At 31.9% G+C, this 21,265-nt stretch overlaps 1 pseudogene; it reads right to left on the bottom strand.

Annotated features, from left to right (window-relative positions):
* Positions 1 to 5,580: 5,580 nt before the first annotated feature.
* LOC111378521 lies at positions 5,581 to 11,649 on the bottom strand (annotated as a pseudogene).
* Positions 11,650 to 21,265: the final 9,616 nt, after the last annotated feature.

Here is a 21,265-nt window from a genome sequence, read left to right as displayed (position 1 = left end):
GTCATCTCCAATATTGCGTTCTTACTCGCCCGAAAATTGCTTATTCTATCAATTAGCTTTGTCAACATCTTTACGCTCCTACTACTACACATTGGATGGCTGCTAAACGGGTCCTTTACTATGTTAAAGGTATGGTTGATCATGGTTGTACTTTCTCTAAGGGAAATCTTCACTTACAAGTATTTAGTGATTCTGACTGGGTAGGTGATCCGGATGACCGCCGCTCCACCATTGTCTTTGGTATTTTCTTAGGTCCTTGTTTAATTTCCTGGTGTGCTAAGGAGCAAATGGTTGTTGCTCGATCAAGCACTGAGGTGGAATATCAAGCTTTAGTAATAACTGTTGCCAAACTCTATTGGATTAGGATAGTACTTAAAGATTTACAAGTTCGTCTTACATGTGTTTCAACTATTTGGTGTGATAATTTGGGTGCTATTACTCTTGCTTCCAATCCCATTTTTCATGCTCGCACTAAACATGTGGAGGTGGATGTTCATTTTATTCGGGAGAAAGTTTTGAATAAGGATGTTGCTGTTAAGTTTATTTCTACATATGAACAAATTGCTGATATTTTCACAAAGGGACTTACTTCTTCTCGGTTTCTCTTTCTCGAGGCCAAGCCCATGGCTTGTCTTCCCCCTATTCGCTTGTGGGGGATGTTAAGGAAACTAACAAACAGAATATGGGTCAGTATAACATATTGGAAGAGGTATGATTACTTGATTATAGGAAGAGGCCTTGATTGCTTGATGACAACATCTTTTTCTTCTTTCATTCCTTTTAATCTTTATTCTTTCCCTTTAGTCTAATTCTTTCTTTGTCTTCATTGCAAACTTCTACACAAGAATATATATGCTTCTGGTTATGGAACAATTAACCAACACCATTTCATTCAATTTTTTCAGAGAGTACAATTGTCGGATTCCTTTGAGATTCTAATGACTAGACAAATCACTTAGATGGGAGAAAGTGGAAGGACATTTTCCTTCCAGATACGGAGGATAGGTCTAGATTTAGAAGACTATAAGATGTGGTTGGCACATTTTCCCTAAAGCTCTGTGGCTTTTTTGATTTCTGCGTTAATTTTTTGCTCTATTTTTGCTAGTAAAGTATTTGACTCATTGCTGGTGCCTGTCCTTTATTCAGCCTCACCTATATGTGGAGGATGAAGCTGCTCGCTACACAAACCATGTCACGCATTACATAGCACCTTGGACATGGACATTTTCTTTTGACATGACTATTAGATGGAAATCTACCCTTGTGACCACATTAGTAGCATGCATTGACTCGCGTTTTTGAATTTTTTATGATACAAGTTGAAACATCTATCACTATACAGGCTCTTCCATCTTTTATGATTGAGCAAATTGAGATCATACCACTATGCTTGTTTGTTCGTGTTGCAATTCCAAGATGTCTACTGCATGATTTTGAGTTCTATTATTCCTCTGAAGATTACATACTTTTGTTGGCGATTGTAGCACGACATACTTCCAATTGATTGTGAAGAATGAAAGGTTTATTGGACTATCTCCTTTCTTTACACATACCATTTTCTTGGTTTTTGTTCTTGCGAAGGGATCTAGATATCGTCCGTTTATTTCGTATTGCTCTCACTCACCATCACATTTTCCTCCTATCCTAGTTTCTTGTCATGCTCTATAGATGGAATTCTATAACATCAACAATGATCTGTACATTAGGGATGAATTTGGTAATGGTGGGATATCATCCGGGATCACTACGGATAATCCATGCATTCTTCTCACCTTATGGTGATTGTCCTATGCTTGAGGCTTGGCTACAGGCCATCCTTGACAGTATCATTTGTACACATCGATTTGGTCTTTAGAATTTATTGGTATAGGCTAATATCTCTACAATGTGCATTGCATCACACATGGATGTCCCTTTTTCAGGCTACACTCATACGGATCAAACATCCATCTCCTTCAACCACTATATCATTTCCCATATTTATCATGATAAAAATCAGGTAGCTGAGTCACTAGCTATGGAGGGATGAGAGCGACGTAGCAATCAGGAGTATGGCTTTCTTGATTTACTCCAATGATTGTGTGCCCTAGTAAAGATTGACGGATATGGACTTCCCACGTTTAGAGGCCCTCAAGCTCTTTTGTTCCTTTTTAAACACTTGTACAAGAGGTAGTATCTCCACATTTGTGCTTTTAATTTTTATTTCTTTGATTGGAGGTTAGGTGTATGCCCTCCTCCATAATATTTGTTTATTTTTATTTATATCATGGTAGGGAAATCATAATCCCTTTTATTCTATCTTCGTGGAGCCTAAAAAACACACTGGGACTGTGATGATACTTCAACTTTGGAATACAAATTTCTATGTGAGCCTCACTTTATCATTTTGTAATGAATTTAACATTTTGAATATGCTTTATGCGTTCACTCCTTAATTAATGAATGAGGATTGATTATGCGAGCTACCTATGGTCATCGACAACAGAAAAGAAATTAATGCAATTAATTGAACTAAAACTAGAAACCCTAGTAGAATCTCGACCTAGGAAATATAATTCGACTTTTTGTGGAGTTCCATTCAAAATTATTGGAATCGTCTAGCAAACTCTGATTTATTTTTATTAGAATCGAGTTGAAAAATATAAATTCTATCATCCTTGTAATGTGGTCTCGACGAATGTGGAGTTAAAAACAGAAAAAATGAATTCATTTAAGCTAGTGACTTGGTGGTCCACCCTTGTTTTTTGAATGTTGAGAAATGCGCGTCATGGCCATGGGCCTTCTTGGTCCACTATAAAGAGACATCTTCCAAGAGTGATCTCAATTCCTATCACATTTTCAAAATAGCAGTCTTTGAACCATAGAAAATAGGGATAAAATGACGATTATATTCAATTTGAAAATATTAATTAATGGATAGAAAGTAGAAAGATTCATTGAAATGGCTAATTGAAACATTCGCATCACTTTCGCACCTCTCATGTTTGCTTCAACATGTTTGATTTTTTCCCTTTCCTTATTTATTTATTTTTACGTTTTCAAATATATAGATATCTGCCTACTAAAGAAAAGTTTGAGTTTAATACTAAAAATCAATAACACTACAAAATTGAAATATTTGGAACGCTACCTACAGAAATAAGTCGAAGACCAAGCCACTAATCACTGCAAATGCCATAGGTTAGTGAAATGATTGTTGGATTTTCATAATTTAGTTTATAAATATAGCAGGCTTCCTAACATGTAGATTTCGACAGTTTCTTCATCAAATATTTTAAACACAATTTTCATAGAATATGTGTAATGACACTTGAATTTTAGAGTATGTTCGACTAAACTTGACATGATATAACATGCCACTAATATCCTGTTAAGCATCCAGTCTAAAAATTTAAGACAATGATATGATATTTTGAAATTTGTATCTTCTAATATTTAATAGACTATGTATGTATTCGATTGCAAGTATGAAATTTGTATGGAAAGAAAATCAATTGTCTAGAACTTATTTGTAGGGAAGTAGTCATTGTCTTAATTTTCAACATAAAAAATATTGTACGTCTTTTTAAAGTTGAGTGTTTTGAAATTGTGAATTGCCTAGAAAATAAAAACCCAACAACATGAAGAAAATGTTGTCCTTGTTTTTAAGGAAAATATGGTTACGTCACCAACTTTTGAAAAATATTTTTCATGGAAAAAATATCAATCAAACACCTTAAAAATAGTAATTTGGGTATTTTTCATGAAAGATGAAGTCAATCAAAACCACCATAAACAATCTAATAAACATAGAATGAGGCAGAAAGAAAGAAGTGATGCATCGGATTCTGTTTAGGGACCTTATTAGATGCTTTTCCCTTCAATGGGGGGAAATCGTTGCCTTCAAAAAATTGCTACCAGATTTCAGGTGGAAAAATACTTCATTCTACATGCATTTAATATGCACACATGGTACACCTGTTCATTTAATTCACGGCGTAACGAATCCTAAATCAACCAACTCACAACATATTAAACATCGAGTGAGTAATAAAAAGAGAAACAGAGTGGATAGATGGACACACTCGGCTTTCGAGATGTCATGACTTCAGTGGTTCAAGTTTTGAATTGATATGATTTGAGTGGACGGTCCCACAACATGTGCATGTAACACTGCCCTTCAGGTGGCATAATGCAAAATATGTTGGGAATTTACTTAATCATGTGCAGAAAATTCAATTTCCATAGAAGATATTCTTTGTGTTCAAATAGAAAATGTAATATGATTTTTACCTTTAGTCAATTCTGCGAAGTTCTTTGTCAATCTAGAAACATGTACAATCATGATCTTTGTACCACAGCTATTCAATTGTCTAGTCTCCAACGATAATTCATACAAAGGAAAAATGTTAAGAGAATTAGTGTTTATGTTTTCTTGTGCTAGCAAGATAATGAATGCATTTTATGATTTTTCAAATCCAAATAGCTAATTAATATAAGTTTAAGTGGACTTGGCATGTCCCTTAAACGTACACAGTCCAATATTTAATTAATCTAATTAATTAGGGTCGATTAATAATTAATTCAATTAATTAATTATACAAATGTCTTATAGTTGTCAATTATTGTTTGTAACTCATTAGATTTTGGATCACGTGCCTAACTATTTTCTATTTCTAATTAAAATCAATAAATTAAATTACCAATTTATCATCAGTTCACATATATGTCATATGGAATGACAAATCAAACTTTGTCATTTACATGAAATTATAATAGCTTCGTTAATATGATCCGATCAATTACGAAATATGGCAGTGTGTCAATCTCTATTATCGATCATATATTTCATTCCATTCTTAAGTTATATTCTTTTCAACTTATAAGCACACCATAGCCAAGGATTTCAATATCAACTTAACTAGATAAAATGTAGATTACAATACCTTACTATCTAAGAATGACGAATCTTTTATTGCTTATTCACAACCTTCATGTGATTCTTAACATACTTGAACGATGCCGTATTAACGACTCTTAACATAGCAACATCCAATATAACCAAAATATGATTGTCTCTGTATAAGGCATTATGATGACACCTCAAGTCGAATGACTAATTCCACTACTGAATGACAAAGATTAACCATTAACATTCAAATAGTTATTTATATGGAATCTATTTTGCGAGTCTCCAATGCTTTGTTCTTATAACAAAACATTCACATTTCCATTTAAATATCACTATATTTTAGTTTGTGAGATCAGATGCTCATTTCAAAAGTTAGAAATGCCACACATATTGATGTATATGTAATAACGATATCAATGTCTCATTATTATTTATGATTACGGATAATTTAAGATTCAGTAATTTGTTTCTCGCTATCACAATCCTTTGTGATTAATAATTTACTAGAACTTGAATCTACAAACTCTGTCAATATAATTCATCAGAATAATAATCTAATCAAATAATAAATTTTGCCATAAATAAAATGCATTAATCATATTAAAAGTGTTCACGTTCAAAATCGATTAAACTTAAGACGTAACACTTCAATAGTGACCCCAAAGAGAACCAAAAGTAGCCAAGAGATTGTCCTGGAGTATCTGACGCTGTTAACAAGAGATTAGAATAAGTTTACATTTTTAAAGCTTATCAGCAAAGTTATAATAAAAGCATCAGCAAGCCTAAATAATAGAGACATTGGGGCCGCAGATGTGCTAGATCACACCACTGGTGTATGTCGACATGACTTAGTTCTCGAGTTGTCAAGTCTATCCTTGGCACAACTAAGCTGTAACAAAGGGCCATCACACAGGACATTCCAGCATATTTAACAAGTAGCACGTTGCAAATATTACTCGGACGCAAAATGTACACAATCTTCTGAAAGGACATAAGAAGTATAATTCATAAACATAGTCGGACCTCTTCTTCACAAATCAGAAGTAACGCTGCGAAAAAGAATATTATTCTAAATTAATTTTATTTAGCTAAACAAATCATCTGCACACCAGTGTATCAAAGATTACGCTTTCTTCTTTGATTCTTTCTCATTCGCCATTCGTTCAAACAGGCTTCCATCATAGGCAGCTCTAACTACATCTTTCTTCAGCAAGCTGTTCTCGTCTTTGCAAAGCAGATAGAGAATTTTTCACTCTGTGAAGCTTGCTAGCCTACAATTTAATCGAATAAATTGATTGATAGTTTCAAGATTTGATCAGAATATGAAAGCAAGTGAATAATTTTGAATTACAAATGACATACCATCCTGCATAGTCCTTTGGCACCCTGTTTGACTTGAGAAATTTGTTCAGTTCATCTGATGTCAAGGCATCTGAATGAGTTCTCGCGTACTTCACAAAGATCTCTTCAAATTTTGTTGGAACAAACCTTCAAAAATTGGTATTAACAGAGACAATTAGACGACTGTGAAGAACAAGAATCGTTCGCAGTAATTAAGGATTATGTGTACCTTCCTCGTTCATCATAGACACCAGAATCGCTCCCATGCTTGCTCATGTGGATATTTTTCACCTCAATCGGGAAGCGCAGAGAAAAGGATTTCCCCTGCATATATCGAAATTAAATACCAAAATCCTTTTATATGTTACTCAAAAGGTCACAAATGTTAATAAATATTAGGGTTGCCACTATAGAAGTTGACACGATCATTTATTTCGGTAACTTGAATTCGAAAATTACTAGGTAACAGGTTCAGGAATTACATATTTATCGCATGATAATGAATCAGCACATTATACAAGTGTCAACATGTGTAATTAAAATATAATTATTCGATATGAGTACCCGAATGAGTCTTGCTCTTGAGCTGGCCCATAAACGTTACTCGTCAAATAAGGGAGACTTAAGTAAAAGACGATGGAATGCAACGAATTCGTCACTCGAGACGTGGATGTAAAATTTTATTATTTATGCAAATTATTCTTTAATAGACATTTTTCCAACATTGATTTGCAACATTTTGGTTTGTGGGTAAATGCTGTAGAACTTGATGTCTGTATGACGGTGACAATACTTTGATTATTCCATAATAAAATTAAGAATAAATCGGAGATTTATTTAATCGGTCATATAACAACATTTCAATAGTCTTCCCTTATTTTAGTGCCAAAATTTTTATTCCGCTATTAATCCCTGCAAACGATGCATGTAAAATGCAAGGAACATATTACTTGTATATAATACAATATCCATAATAGTGTCCACTTCCCTCACATAGAGGGGAACCCATTTCGGATAAATTATATTTTATTTGACGTGGTTGTCTTCATTTGAGAGGGGTAAACACAGTTATGGACACCTTAATGTACGTCTAGTATCACCCAAAATGTAATAGAGAAGTCAATCTTAAATGAGAACCTCGACAAAAGGAAACTAATCTTAAGTACTCCCTCAGTCCCATCTATATAAGCTTATTTTGTTTTTTACACGGACTAATAAATCTTATTTAATGTTATTGAAAAAGTAATTTTTGTCAAAAATTTTCTAATTTATCATTATTTATATTTGTACAATTTCAAAATTAAGTGGGAAAAATTGATTATAACTAGGCAAATTAAATAAGGGTTGTGATAAGAAAATAAGGAAAATCAACTTGTATAAAGAGTGAATAATAAGTTATCATGCAACATCAATATGGGAAACCAATCTTAAATGAGAACCTCGACAAAACGAAAATAATCTTAAATAGTATGTTTATGGATCTACGGTGATGCAATTGCGCTCAATCAAGACCTTTATGATCACTTAGAATTAGGTTCGGGAATCAATAGTAAAAGGTAAATTATTCCCAAAAAAAAAATATATTAATACACAAATTCATTTCACACTGACAAGAATAAAGGACCAATTAATTTTGCATTCCTTTACAGACTCTTTCTATACTTTTTTTTTTGTGCACAATTCCAACTCAAAACCCACCTAACAAATTCACTAAAATTGAAGCTCTTATCCTAATTTAGATCTGCGTTCCCTTTTTTTGGGACAGTAAAAATATCTTTTCAAATACCTATTCACAATATTAAATTCGAACACGTAAATATATTTAGACACCACGATTAATCATGTCCATATACCGTTGCAATGACTCTTGTCTCTGAATCCTCATTCCTCATTGAATTTCTCGCTGAATGCTTCAACTCGATGATTCAACTCCTCGTGACCCAACGACAGCTCTTTTCGAACCTTCAAACTTGGACATGATCTCAATGGAGCTTTTGGAGAATCATAATTTACATGATTCTTGGTCTCTGATTTGTTCACATGATTTGACTGGCTTCCAGTCATGTCATGCTCATGATCATTCCATATGTCTTACTTTTTCCACTGTCTCGTCAGTGGTACATAACGTCCCTCCGTTATCATTTTCCATGCGCTTTCAAGTGTCTCTTGCCTTTTTGGCCTCGCCACCCTTAGTGCTTTTGTCCCTAAGGGCGATGAACGCTTCAACTCCTCGCGACCCATAGTAAAAGGGAAATTATTCCCAAAACATGGACTTCCTTTTATTTATTTATTACGCATGGAAATATGACGTCATCCAAATTTGAAGATTTTGGTTGAAGGGGTATTAGTTGATTATTTTCTCAGTACTTCGTAACAAAATTGAAAATTGATTTTTTCTTTTCTCAGGGACAAAAGCACTAAGGGTGACAAGGCCAAAAAGGCAAGAGACGCTTGAAAGCACATGGAAAATGATAACGGAGGGACGTCATGTGCCACTGACGAAACAGTGGAAAAAGCAAGACATGTGGAAATATCATTGGCATGACATGACTGGAAGCCATTCAAATCATGTGAACAAATCAAAGACCAAGAATCATGTAAATTATGATTCTCCGAAAGCTCCATTGAGATCATGTCCAAGTTTGAAGGTTCGAAAAGAGTTGTCGGTGGGTCACAAGGAGTTGAATCGCCGAGTTGAAGCGTTCATCAAGAAATTCAATGAGGAAATGAGGATTCAGAGACAAGAGTCATTGCAACGGTATATGGACATGATTAATCGTGGTGTCTAAATATATTTACGAGTTCGAATTTAATATTGTGAATAGGTATTTGAAAAGATATTTTTACTGTCCAAACAAAAGGGAACGTAGATCTAAATTAGGATAAGAGCTTCAATTTTAGTGAATTCGTTAGGTGGGTTTTGAGTTGGAATTGTGCATAAAAAAAGTATAGAAAAGGTTTGTAAAGGAATGCAAAATTAATTGGATAACTTACAAAAATACCCTTAAAATTAGGGGTCCTTTAAAAAACCGTATGAAAAGTTTTTTGGAAGTAAAAAATACTGTATAAAATTAAAAAGTGACACATTGTCAATTTTTTTAATAAAAATTCACTTTTTTTTTAAGAGTGACACAATGTCACTTTTAAAAGTTTAGTGTCACTTTTATATTAAAAATGACATACAATCTCACTTTATTAAAAAGTGATGTTTGTCACAAAAAAAAGGTGATAGAAATTTCAAGAAGATGACTGAAAAAAGTGACAAATACCAAAAAAAAAAAAAAAAAAAAAAAGGAGTGACAGAAATTTTTTTTAAGAAAAAATGACAAATTTAAAAAAGTAACATAATTTAAAAAAAGTTACACGGATTCAAAAAAGTGATAAAAAAGTGACAAAATTGAAAAAAAAAAAAAAGTGACACAAACTTAGAAAAAGTGACAAACACCGAAATAGCATCATTTATTTGTGCAGCACTTGTAATCATATTCTTAACATAATTAGCCATGAACCTCCTCTTTATACATTTTACATTATTTTACAAATAGTCACTGAATCTCAAAAAGCATTCGGAATTTAAAAAATTTATTCACCCTACAATAAACTAGTAATTGATGAATTTTGCACTTCGAATTCAAAGTGACATCTGAAGTCAAGGGAAAGAGCAAGTTGTCCATCACCAAACATAGCACACCTGCAATGGAATCAAGATAGAAGTGATGGACATCTTTACAAAGTCCCTCACGCCAAAAGTTTGTAAGTTTCCCCTACTCCTCTATATCAGGAATGAGCAATTTGTTTAGTGGAATAAAATATCTCCACCTTCAGAAACCAAGGTAAAGAGATATCTCTTCGACCACGAGTAGTTCATTGACACTGTTTGTTCAGGCAATAATAATATTTGAGAAAGAGGAAAATAGATTGCTAATGAAAAAATAACAGTCACCTATACTCAGGTTTCTTGACATATTATACTAAATTGTAGACTTCCACTTGAAAATGATGAGACACAACTTCAAAAGCCTAACACTTGCTACTTTGACAAATTTCATTTAGCAAGCATATGAAGCACACGAATACATTCCAGCTATAAAATCATATAAGATAGAAGCATCTTTGACAGGTGAATCACATTGTGGTGTTCATAATACATCAAATTCATGTTAAAAACAAAAAACAAAAAACAAAAGAGAGAGAGAGAGAGAAGAAGAAGAAATTCAGATCACAATCCAAATACGTTATAAAACAACTTTATTGAAAAAGTTAAAAGACATCAATAAATTTCACATTATAGAAAATAATATTGAAAGTCATGAATGGTGATAGTGGGGAAGATGAAGCAAATTGGAACTTGTGCAATTGAAGGTTAAGAAGATGCATCAAAAGAAGAAAATCGAATTGTTAGTGAATAAGGAGGCGGGGATCAATTATGACAATATTGAGGTGGGATAAAGCTTTCTCCTTTCCATAATGGTTTGGGAGTATCGGGAATGACTTTTGGGAGGTTAATTTAGAACGTACTAATTACGTGATTAAAGGGTATAATTAGTTAATATAGTGTTATTCAATTTCCTTAATTTTGGACGGTAATGACTCTAATTTTCCCAAATTAATTGGTCCTTTATTCTTGTCAGTGTGAAAAGAATTTATGTGGTATTAATATATATATATATATATATATATGATTGAATCCAAATAGGTTCATCTAGTATTATGTCGTCTACAGTTGTAACTCGTCAAATATCATATGCAAGTCCAAATTATATAGTTATTATTATTATTGTCTGATTGAATCCACCACAAGCAATATCAATATCTAATCGGGACTTAGAAGAATCTCTAATGAAATAGTCCACCGTCTAGTTCCCCTTTTTGCGCACAAATATTAAACAAACTAGAGGAGGAAATTACCGTTCTAGTTTTTCGACTGAGACCAACGTTAATGAAAATCGCAGCAATTATAGACAACAAGTAACCACATCCAATTGCTCGAAAACCTGAAAATAATAACCAGAAGAATCAAATAAATCAAGAAATAATAAAGAGAGTCCACAAATTTCACTGCAAAAATAAAATGAAACCATTTATTTCCAACAATAAGATGATAAAAGAAATATTAATTCCTGACCTTGAAAAGTTTCGTAGGGGTAAATAATACCATCTTTATTTCGATCAAAGAACATGACATGCTTCTGCAGAACATTCTCGTCATTATTTTCAATTCCTGCAGGCAAATCAATTCTAAATCTGATGAAATTGTGCAAAAGATCAAATGAAAATTTTGAAAAAAAAAATGTCGTAATACCCTCTTGTTTCATGCTATTTGAGAGAGAACTGGAATCTTCCATAGCTATTACTGCGTATAGTTGTGAAGCAAATTGAACGAAAAAAAAGGGTAAGAGAGTGAGAAATTTGTGTCATACAACTGCTTTACAGTTTCTCTAGGTATATAAAGCAGGTGGAGGATAAAACATTTGAGAACCAAGGGCTGCACGGGAATTTTGGGTACCCGTTATGGAAAATTTTAGAGTACGTATAATTGTCAATATTTTCCATGAAAAACGCCTTTTTTTTTTTACCCAAAATTCTATTTTTGTGCAGTTTGATTAATACTTTTTTCATGGAAAATATTTTTATACTTTTGATCACGTGACCATATTTTTCCTTGTATATTTGGTGGAGTAAAATTTTATTTTCCGTGGAATTCAATGTTTCCAAAAATACTATTTTATCAAGTCTTCCATCTAGTCGCATTTCCTATCCGTAGGACCAGGTTCATACGATCAAGCTTGAGCGTGCTTCGGTTTGGGTTGGTTTCGACTCTAACTCGAAACCAAAATCAAATTAATCGGTTTGGACGAATTTCAATCAAAATCAACCCACTCCAATTCTTAAACCGAACCAAACCAAACCGAACCAAATTGTTTTTGTTTTGACTTTTAGTCCGAATTGAATTTTTTTTTTAAAAAAAGTTGACTGAGTTTTGAACCCATTTAGATTACAATAACTAAAATAACTAAAAAAAAAATTATATTACTAGAACAATTGACTAACAAATAAAATCAAGTTAATAGAGATGAATCAACAAAAAACTTAAATGTTTTGTTGTTTTTCTATGTGTTATGTAGTCTGACTGCTTGAGTAGGGAAAAAATGCGAAGTATAATATAATGAACTTTCGAAAGGAAATTATTAGTGCTGTTACTTACTGGTAACATCATAAATTGGAGGGAATCGATATATAGCTATGAGATTAGAGCCTAACTTTTGATTTTTATTTTTCTCAAATTAAAAAAAAAAAAAAAAAAAAAAGAGAGCATGTAAATGGGTTAGTTCGGTTAACCAATGGTTTGAGACTTCAAATCATAACTAAACCGACCCACCATGATTTTGTTAAAAATAAAAACAAACCAAACTAATTACCTGTGTCAAATCGACCCGAACCAACCTGAGTCGGTTTGGTTTGATTGGTTTAATTGATTTTTCGATTTTTTTGCCCAGGCCTACATATGATATTAGTACTGATAAGTAATAATGAATGAACTTACAGAAAATAAAAGTGCAAAAATTAAAGATACAATAGAAGTGATTTCTTCCGACCTGAGCCTCGGAGGTTCAGTGACCACTTCCACCACCTACATCCCCATTGAGCATCCAATAAAATGGATTATACTCAGTTGCACTAAATAACCTAAAATGGCAATGAAAGGTTACAAATATTGTTTAATCAATACAAAGAGATAAAAAATCGAACACTTATCTCTAAAAATACAATGATCGATCTATGAAATATCACTAAAAATCTTCTTAAACCCTTTGAAAACAGCAACTCAAAAAAAATTCTCACATTCTTACAAATATTCACTCAGAATATCACAAATTGGAGGCTAAGTATTGTAGATTGTAAGCTTAAAATAAAAAAATTGAAAGATTAATGACAGAAGAAGAAACTCAGACGAGAGAATTTCTCTCTAAAACTAAGAGCCAGCTTCGACCAAAAATATGAAAACCCTCAAATGTCAAGTGAAATGGCACTACAAATAATAGAACCATCCATAATCCAGCAATCAACGACCAAAATAATGACACTTGTCTTAATCTAGTTAAAAATACTTCACTAATAAAGTTGCATTTCTTATAAACACGCTTTCAGCACAAATTCTTGAAGCACCATAATCAGAACTAGTGTTCGAATCCAACTCTATCTCTCTCTCTCTCCACATAAAAAAAACCCTTATCCTTTCTCATCACACAATCGAACCAGACCAAAAAGAAGGAAGAAGAAACCAAATACTCACACAATCGAACAAGAAAGAAGATATCAAGGGCCCAAATGAACCATTGCTTTCATATCCACCTTATTCACTGCAGAAAGTCGATAATGATGCTTTCATTTCATATATTATGGTTTGTTTAACCAAATATACTACTTGTACATCATGCGATATTGATAACGATGTCCACCCTCTCACATGGAGGGAACCCACTTTAGATAAATTATATTTTATTCAAACTTGATCTCCTCCATGTGAGGGGGTAGATACCGTTAATTGACACTCTAATGTATATGTAGATACCCCTTGTTTAACTGTACTTTTAAAAATTGTGGATGTATGAGATATTCTATGTAAATGTATTTTCAAATCCTAAAAATTGTGAATGCATGATCAATGTCATAAATTGAGGTGACATAAATTTATCAGATTTCTCTGCAGGCATCTCATCTACCAAAAGAGCTGGTTTACTTTGTCCAATTATTATCATTAAGGATCCGTTTGATTGTAAAAATGTAATTGAATTGAATTAAAAACGAATTCTAGGAAATTGAATTGTCTATAAATTGTTTTCCTGAAAAATTGTAAATAATTGCGTTTGATTAATATAATTTTTCACGTCGAAAATGTTGAAAAAAAGTGATTTTTGCTATTCGTTTGACTTTATTTTACATTAAAATTGTCAATTAAAGGGGTAGATTTTATTGATATTGGGGATGAAATTCGTTTCCATTGTATAAAAAAAAAAAAAAAATTCCAGAAATTCAAGAAAATCTTTTATATTTTAGTGTTCATTTGATTATGTTTTACATGAAAATTGTCAATTAGAGGTGTAGATTTTATTGATATTGGGGATGAAATTCATTTTTATTGTAAAAAAAATAAAAAAAATCAAGAAAATCATCTATATTTTAATGTTTGTTTGACTTTGTTTTACATGAAAATTATCAATTAAAGGGAAATATTTTTTTACAATAATTTTTAAAATTGGTTTCTATTGCCAACAAAAAAAAAACAAAAACAAAAAATAAGTTGCTACAGTAAACCGGAAATTGAATTCTCACTATCTTGGTGAGAATTCATTTTCCTCCACAAGAAGAAAAAAGTCTATGCAACACCAAAATATGGAAAATGAATTCCTTGAAAATTTTTGCCAATCAAACACCCAAAAATTGGAAAGTTGGAATTCCAATTCTATTTTCCATGAAATTCCACTCCTATCAAACACACCCTAATTTTTTTTTTTTTTTTTTTGGCAATGTTTCGGAAAGAAGTGGAGATCCACTATCTTAGTTTGTTCACAAATTCTAGCTAAACTTGTAACAGTTTTTGAAATTCGAATCATTAATCTATAATTAATTCCCATATATGAGTAGAAACTGAATTGGTGAGGCCGTTTTCCTTATCTATTATAATTTTTATTTTATAACATTATCATCAAAATATGACTTCTTAAAATAATAATAATAATAATCATAGTGTACATGCAATATTATTTAACTGAAAAGGCACCATTGTTTAGTATTTCTAAAAAAATTGATTGACTAATTTTCATGGAAAGTAATGGCTGGCAAACACCTAAAGGTGGAAAAAAAATGATTATTTTCATGGAAAATAATGACTATCAAACACCAAAGGATGGAAAAATACAATAAAATCAAGTCAATCAAACACATGTATTAATAATTTTCATAATTTATTGAAAATTGAAACCTAATTTTTTCTTTCTTTCTATACAAATTCCATTCTTGCAATTAAATGCGCCCTTAAAGTATTGATCTTGAGTATTTACGGGTGATTTAATTTTGGTGGCTTTAAGTAACGGTTTTTTAAAATAGCCTAATCCTTTGAAGTTTATTATCTAATGGTTTTAATTTTTATTTCAAAGAATATAATTTCATATGTAAATATATGCCCATATATAAAATAGGTTACTCTGTAAACAATTTGGAGCACATTTGTACGTCATTTGATATGTGTATTTTACGCTCTTATCCATACTTTTAAAGTTTATTAATTATGACAAATTGAATGAATATATACTAAATTTAGTACATTTATTTTATTAATTGTAGGAAAAATTCAGAATTGGATACATTTGGCACAGAAAAATGTGATTTGGAGCTTGATTGGAGTTTATTCGAGCAATTAAAGCTACTTGGATTGCAAATGATGTAAAAGGAGTATTAAGAAAACATTCACAAGTTTCAGAAGTTAAACTCGATATTTTGAAAGTTTGAAGACAAAATTATAAACTTTCGAAACTTCGGATTTCAGTTGATTGTGGATGATAAGATTAAATTGTGAAGATTTGGAAGATGGAGGCCCTAGATGAAAATAATAAAGAACTTGAGCTGAACCAAAGAAGACTTTAGGGACCAAGTTGAAAGGAAATAGGTTAAACCTTGCAATATCAAGTCTTCATCTATGCAATCGCGAATCGAGGAATTTAATTACTAGCACGATCAAAGGAAATTTCTTGAGACCGCAATCCATTACATTGGACGATCGTATGGCCTTTCGAAGCAAAGAAGATTTTATTTCCTATTTTAATTCAACGTCTACATGGGGCTATAAATACATAATTGATCTATCATTCAAAGAAAGAAACACTCGAAGAAGAAGAAGAAGTAGAGGGAAAAAAAAAAAAAAAAAAACCTATTCAAGAATTATTGAAAAGATTCATGAGTTCAAAATTATTTTCCATATTCTTTCTACATTTGAATTTGGGGGTGATGTATTATCATTCTAATTTTTGTTTTTGTAATTTCATGATGCCTTATATTTTAATGTTTCAATGTTAAATTCTAGATTTTGACTTTAGAAATAATTTGGTTAAATGTTTGTTAGGTTTTCAATGTTCTCCAATTACTTAGTCCATAACTGAATTGATTTTATATTTCAACTTTATTCAAGAGAAAGAATAGAGATTACAGCACGTAGTAACATTATTATAGAGTCCGACATGAGATAGAGATATACAACTATGGTTTTGCACGATAGCATTTAATGTTCTTGTGATTAATATATTTTCATATGTTCACATCTTTTATAATGATATAGTAGGAACACATATGAGAATAGTACGAGAGAGATTATTAAATAGTATAGGAATATTGATCGTTAAGTCCAAAAAAATGTTGTCAAATTATGGGATTGATATTGAAATAGAAGAATATAGGAGAATTCGAAAATCATAGTAGTTATTAATAATTGAATTTCATAAACAATTCTTAGTCATTTTAAAAGTTTTATACTATAGTTAGTTTAAGGGTTTAATTAGCCACCATCAATGCATGTAACATTTTGTTAATTCACTTAAAGATAGTATTAATAGGACCTAATTGAATATGCATTTCTTGTGAGAACGATACTTTACTCACACTTTCTTGTCAACAAAACCATATACTTGCAGTATTTTAGCACCAGCTTTTCTTATACAGTTTTATACTTGTTTTAAGACTTGGTTAATTATTGCTAATTGAGCTACTAATTAATTAGTATATTTAGTTATTTGTAGAAAACACCAAGACTTTTATGCAATTGGCACGAAGAAATGTGATTTTGAGCTTACTGGAGTTGAGAGTCAGAATAATTGAAAGCAAACTTCATTGTATGTGATCAATAAAAATCATTTAAAGACCAATCAGATGACATTGACAAGTTCCAGGAGTTAAAATAAATACTTGGAAAGATTGAGACTACATTGCAAACTTTTGGACCTTGAGACATACCAATTTCAATTGATTGTAGTTGATGAAGATTAAATTGTAAATATTTGAAAGATCCTCGTACAAATAAGAGGGGGCTTGAGCATAACCAAAGAAGACTTCCAGGGACCAAATTGAAAACGAAGAAAATAGGTTAGGCTTGGCCTATGCTATAACTAGTTGGGGAATTTAATTCCCAGCATGTTCAGAAGAAAAAAAAATTCAATCGCATGAGTTTACTAGTTTGTGCACGAGTTTTAACAAATCTTGGGAGTTAAAAATACATATTTTGTAATGCCCTAAATAATATCAACTTCAAATTTGAGGTGTCATCAATATCATTTTATAAAGCAAAAACATTTAAGTGAAAATTCAAACCTACATTTTTTGAAATTTCATAATCAAATAAAATCAATTCAAAATATAAAACATACTAACACTTATTATCTACTAATTTTTGTCTTGAAATTATAATATGTGCAATCTAAAATCAATATCATAAAATTTAATGTGAGTTACTGCATTCCATACCATCATTTCATTGAGAGCAGTCAGAAATCAATCGAATACTAACACATTTCTATGTAAACATTGGAGAAACCCAAAAAAAATAAAAATTAAAAAAAAATTTCACATTTCATTTCATTAATGACTGTAAGTCAATTAGCATTTCATATATAAAATTACGTAAAATATATAATATTGGAAGGACAGTTTAATTTGCACATAGTATGCTACATTTGCTAGACCAAGGAAATTGTTTTAGAATTTTGAAAACACGAGCTGCACTCTCATCACTTAAAATTTTGAATAAAGCTTAGAATGTGAGTACTTGTTATGTATGTAGACGAATGGAAAAGAACACACACTGAGATAATTATAAAATATGAATTGTTTGATTTTTTTAAATTTTAAATTCTCTTTCATTCTACCCATATATATGGTCACTTTGCCCAAAAAAAAAAAAAATACCATTCAAGTGCACGTGCAAAAAAAAAAAGAGCCAGCAGAATTTGTTAATGTAGATCAATATACCTTTTTCCCTTCTTCAATACTTAATTATCCCTTCTTCTACTATACTTAATTATTTAAACCAAACAAAATAAAAGAAATGGACTAAACGAACATACTATCTTATGGATTTTATTGTGATTGACAAGGCTAAGATGTAAACCGGCTTCTGTTTCCTAATTGACCAAAGACAACATGATAGAATTAGATTGCTCTATTATTATTATTTAAAAAAAAAAAAAAAAACCAAGTAAGAATTATACAGAGTGTTACAATCTCACCCCTTAAAAAAATTCGCACTCTAGAGTATTTTTGAAGGAGAATCTTCATACGTCAAATCCCTTTGAACATTTTACTATTGGTAGCACATGTTCAAGGTCATGTACATACTTCCTGAGCATCTAAATATGAAAAACATTGTACACTACTGACAAATCATATAGCAATGCCAAATGGCATACCACATTCCTGACCTTTCTAAGATTTTCAAAGGACATATAAATAGGGATTTCAACTTTCCCTTCTGAACAAATCTTATAACCCCTTGCATTGGTGCCACTTTAAGAAATATTTTCTTACCAATTTCAAATTCTACCGATTTCCTTTAAGATCTGCATAGGGTTTCTATCTATCTTGAGAGGATTTTCATCTACTTCTAATTTTATCAACTACATGTACTATTCAGGCAATAATTTTTGGACTTAATATTCTATTTTCTCCAACTTTTCCCCAGTGAATTGGGGATCTACACCTTCTATCATAGAGATTCAGATAGCAATTATTGTATTTGAACTCCATCAAAGGTAGGTGAGCTTCAAAGGGTTTACCCTACCTTTATGCAAGAGTTCTACGCCAACTTTAATGTAGAGTTAGACGCTCTGGGAATATAGCATATGCATCATACATGTGTTCAAAGCAAATGGATAACGTTCTTTCCAGAAGTGATTGATGTTTACTACAAACTGACCATGGACAATATCGTGCTTATGCCAATGGATCTAGACATTTCAGTTGTTACGTAGATGCTACATAGAAGAGATGATGTTGGCCACTCCTAGAAAATGAATTCGAGTACCGATATCTGACAGACTTCCTTGTGACTTTATATAAATTCATCAGTCACAACATTAACCCAAGCTCGCACCGCACCACTATTAGTCACCCAAGGCTATTCAATTGGATCATCTCACACGAGGTTTTAAAATTGATTTGGGATCTTTGATTTACGATCTCATATACTTTGTGGCATCAGATCTAGACCCAGACATATATTTACTTTCCTAGTCTCATTACTAGCATATGTCGTACGTCAGGCATTAGATTTTTACTTGCATACGTTGTGCGTTACATTAGATTTTTACCCAAAGGCAAATGATCACATTCCACCTCTACAAAGCTAGAGCTAGCACCTAGTTTGCAGGTCATTAGTCGGTTGTTTGCTGTTCTGACAGAGACCAATAGGTCATTTCATCATATAGAGGAGATGATGATAGCTTTACAGCCTAGGGAGCACATGAAAGATGATAAGAAGCATGCTTGGAATATCAAGATGCAAGGTATGAAGCGAGATATTGACAAGCTCTTGAGTGAGCTATTGACTTCATACAGGGAGCATGACATCATGGGAAGACTATTGGTTAGATGCAAGAATGGGGCTGAGGACATGCAATCAGAAATGAGACCATATGTAATAGATTAGATAATATGAATACAAGGGAGGAGGTCATGTACAATAGTTAGAAGACACAAATAGACAGATTGATCAAATGTGTGCTTTGGTACGAGACCTTTACTCTCGTTCCACTCATTCGTCGCCATCTATGTTGGACCCCTCTAATTCTGGAGCTTTCGTGTCATTCCATCCACCACCCATGGACTAATACCAGGGAAGACTTGATCCATTTTTGTCCTTACCTTTTGTTTATTACTTACACAATTTCTAGACATTGAGGACAATGTCTGTATCAAGTTTGGGAGTAGGTGTTTCATTGAGCCTTTTGTTTTAAACTGTTGTATGATTGTGTGGAAATAAAAGGAAAAAATCATAAAAATTAGTCTACTTTTCGGTCTTATTACTTTATTTATGTATTGTTGTATGCCTGTATGGGTTGGATAGTTTGCTAACAATGATGAATATATTGAAGCATAGAGTTGGGCTATAAATTTATGGATAAATTATGAGTTAACTTATGCTTAGTCATGAGAAACTAGATATTTAATTGCACGAGATTTATGTTTTGCTTTATGAAGAACATTTTGATTCATATTGATGAGTAGGTGAAAATTAATGGACCTTAGATGCTTAATCTTAACATCCACCATGTTATGCAACCTTAAACCAATTTTAGGATAGTTTGGGAGTGATTGAGTTATAGGGAAACATTGAAATAAATGTGGATTCCATGTATGCTAAGTTTTGTGTGGATTGTCAGAAAAGAATAAGATGAAATTAGGTTAAAATCTTAAGTTGGGAGTTGATTGTTGAAAATAAGTGTTTAATAAGGGGCATTGCACTAATCATTAAAAAAGAAGATTTTTTTGGTCTTATTGTGAAGCCTCTCTTCGTAGCCTTTATGATTTTAGTGATTAAGCCTGTAAGGGTATTTAAAACCTAGTGCCCTATGGTTATTTGACTTGGGAGTCATCAGCTAAAAGCTCATTATATGGGTCATTTAGAACGTTTAAGGGGGAGGAGATCGCACACAAGATAAAAAAAAAAAAAAAAGTAAAAAAAAATATGTGTGTGTGTGTGTGTGAATATATATATATATATATATATATATATATATTCACACACACGTTTCTTTGAATTATAATAACTTGGGCTTAACTTATGCAGACTTAAATTTTCTTGAGCCCAACCTAAGTTATTTTATGCGAACTACAAAATGAGTCCTATATTGATATACCTTTTTTTTTCTTTCTTCTACAATTCTTAAATATTTAAACCAAACAAATAAAAGAAATGGATTGGACGATCATACTATCTTATGGACTTTGATGTGATTAACAAGAAATTCGACATAAAACAACTTTTATTTT

Source organism: Olea europaea, unplaced genomic scaffold (assembly GCF_002742605.1).
Source record: "Olea europaea var. sylvestris unplaced genomic scaffold, O_europaea_v1 scaffold1828, whole genome shotgun sequence".
Classification (NCBI taxonomy): Eukaryota; Viridiplantae; Streptophyta; class Magnoliopsida; order Lamiales; family Oleaceae; genus Olea; species Olea europaea.
The sequence above is the reverse complement of the archived record's forward strand: the minus strand, read 5'-3'. Positions and strand labels throughout refer to the sequence as shown.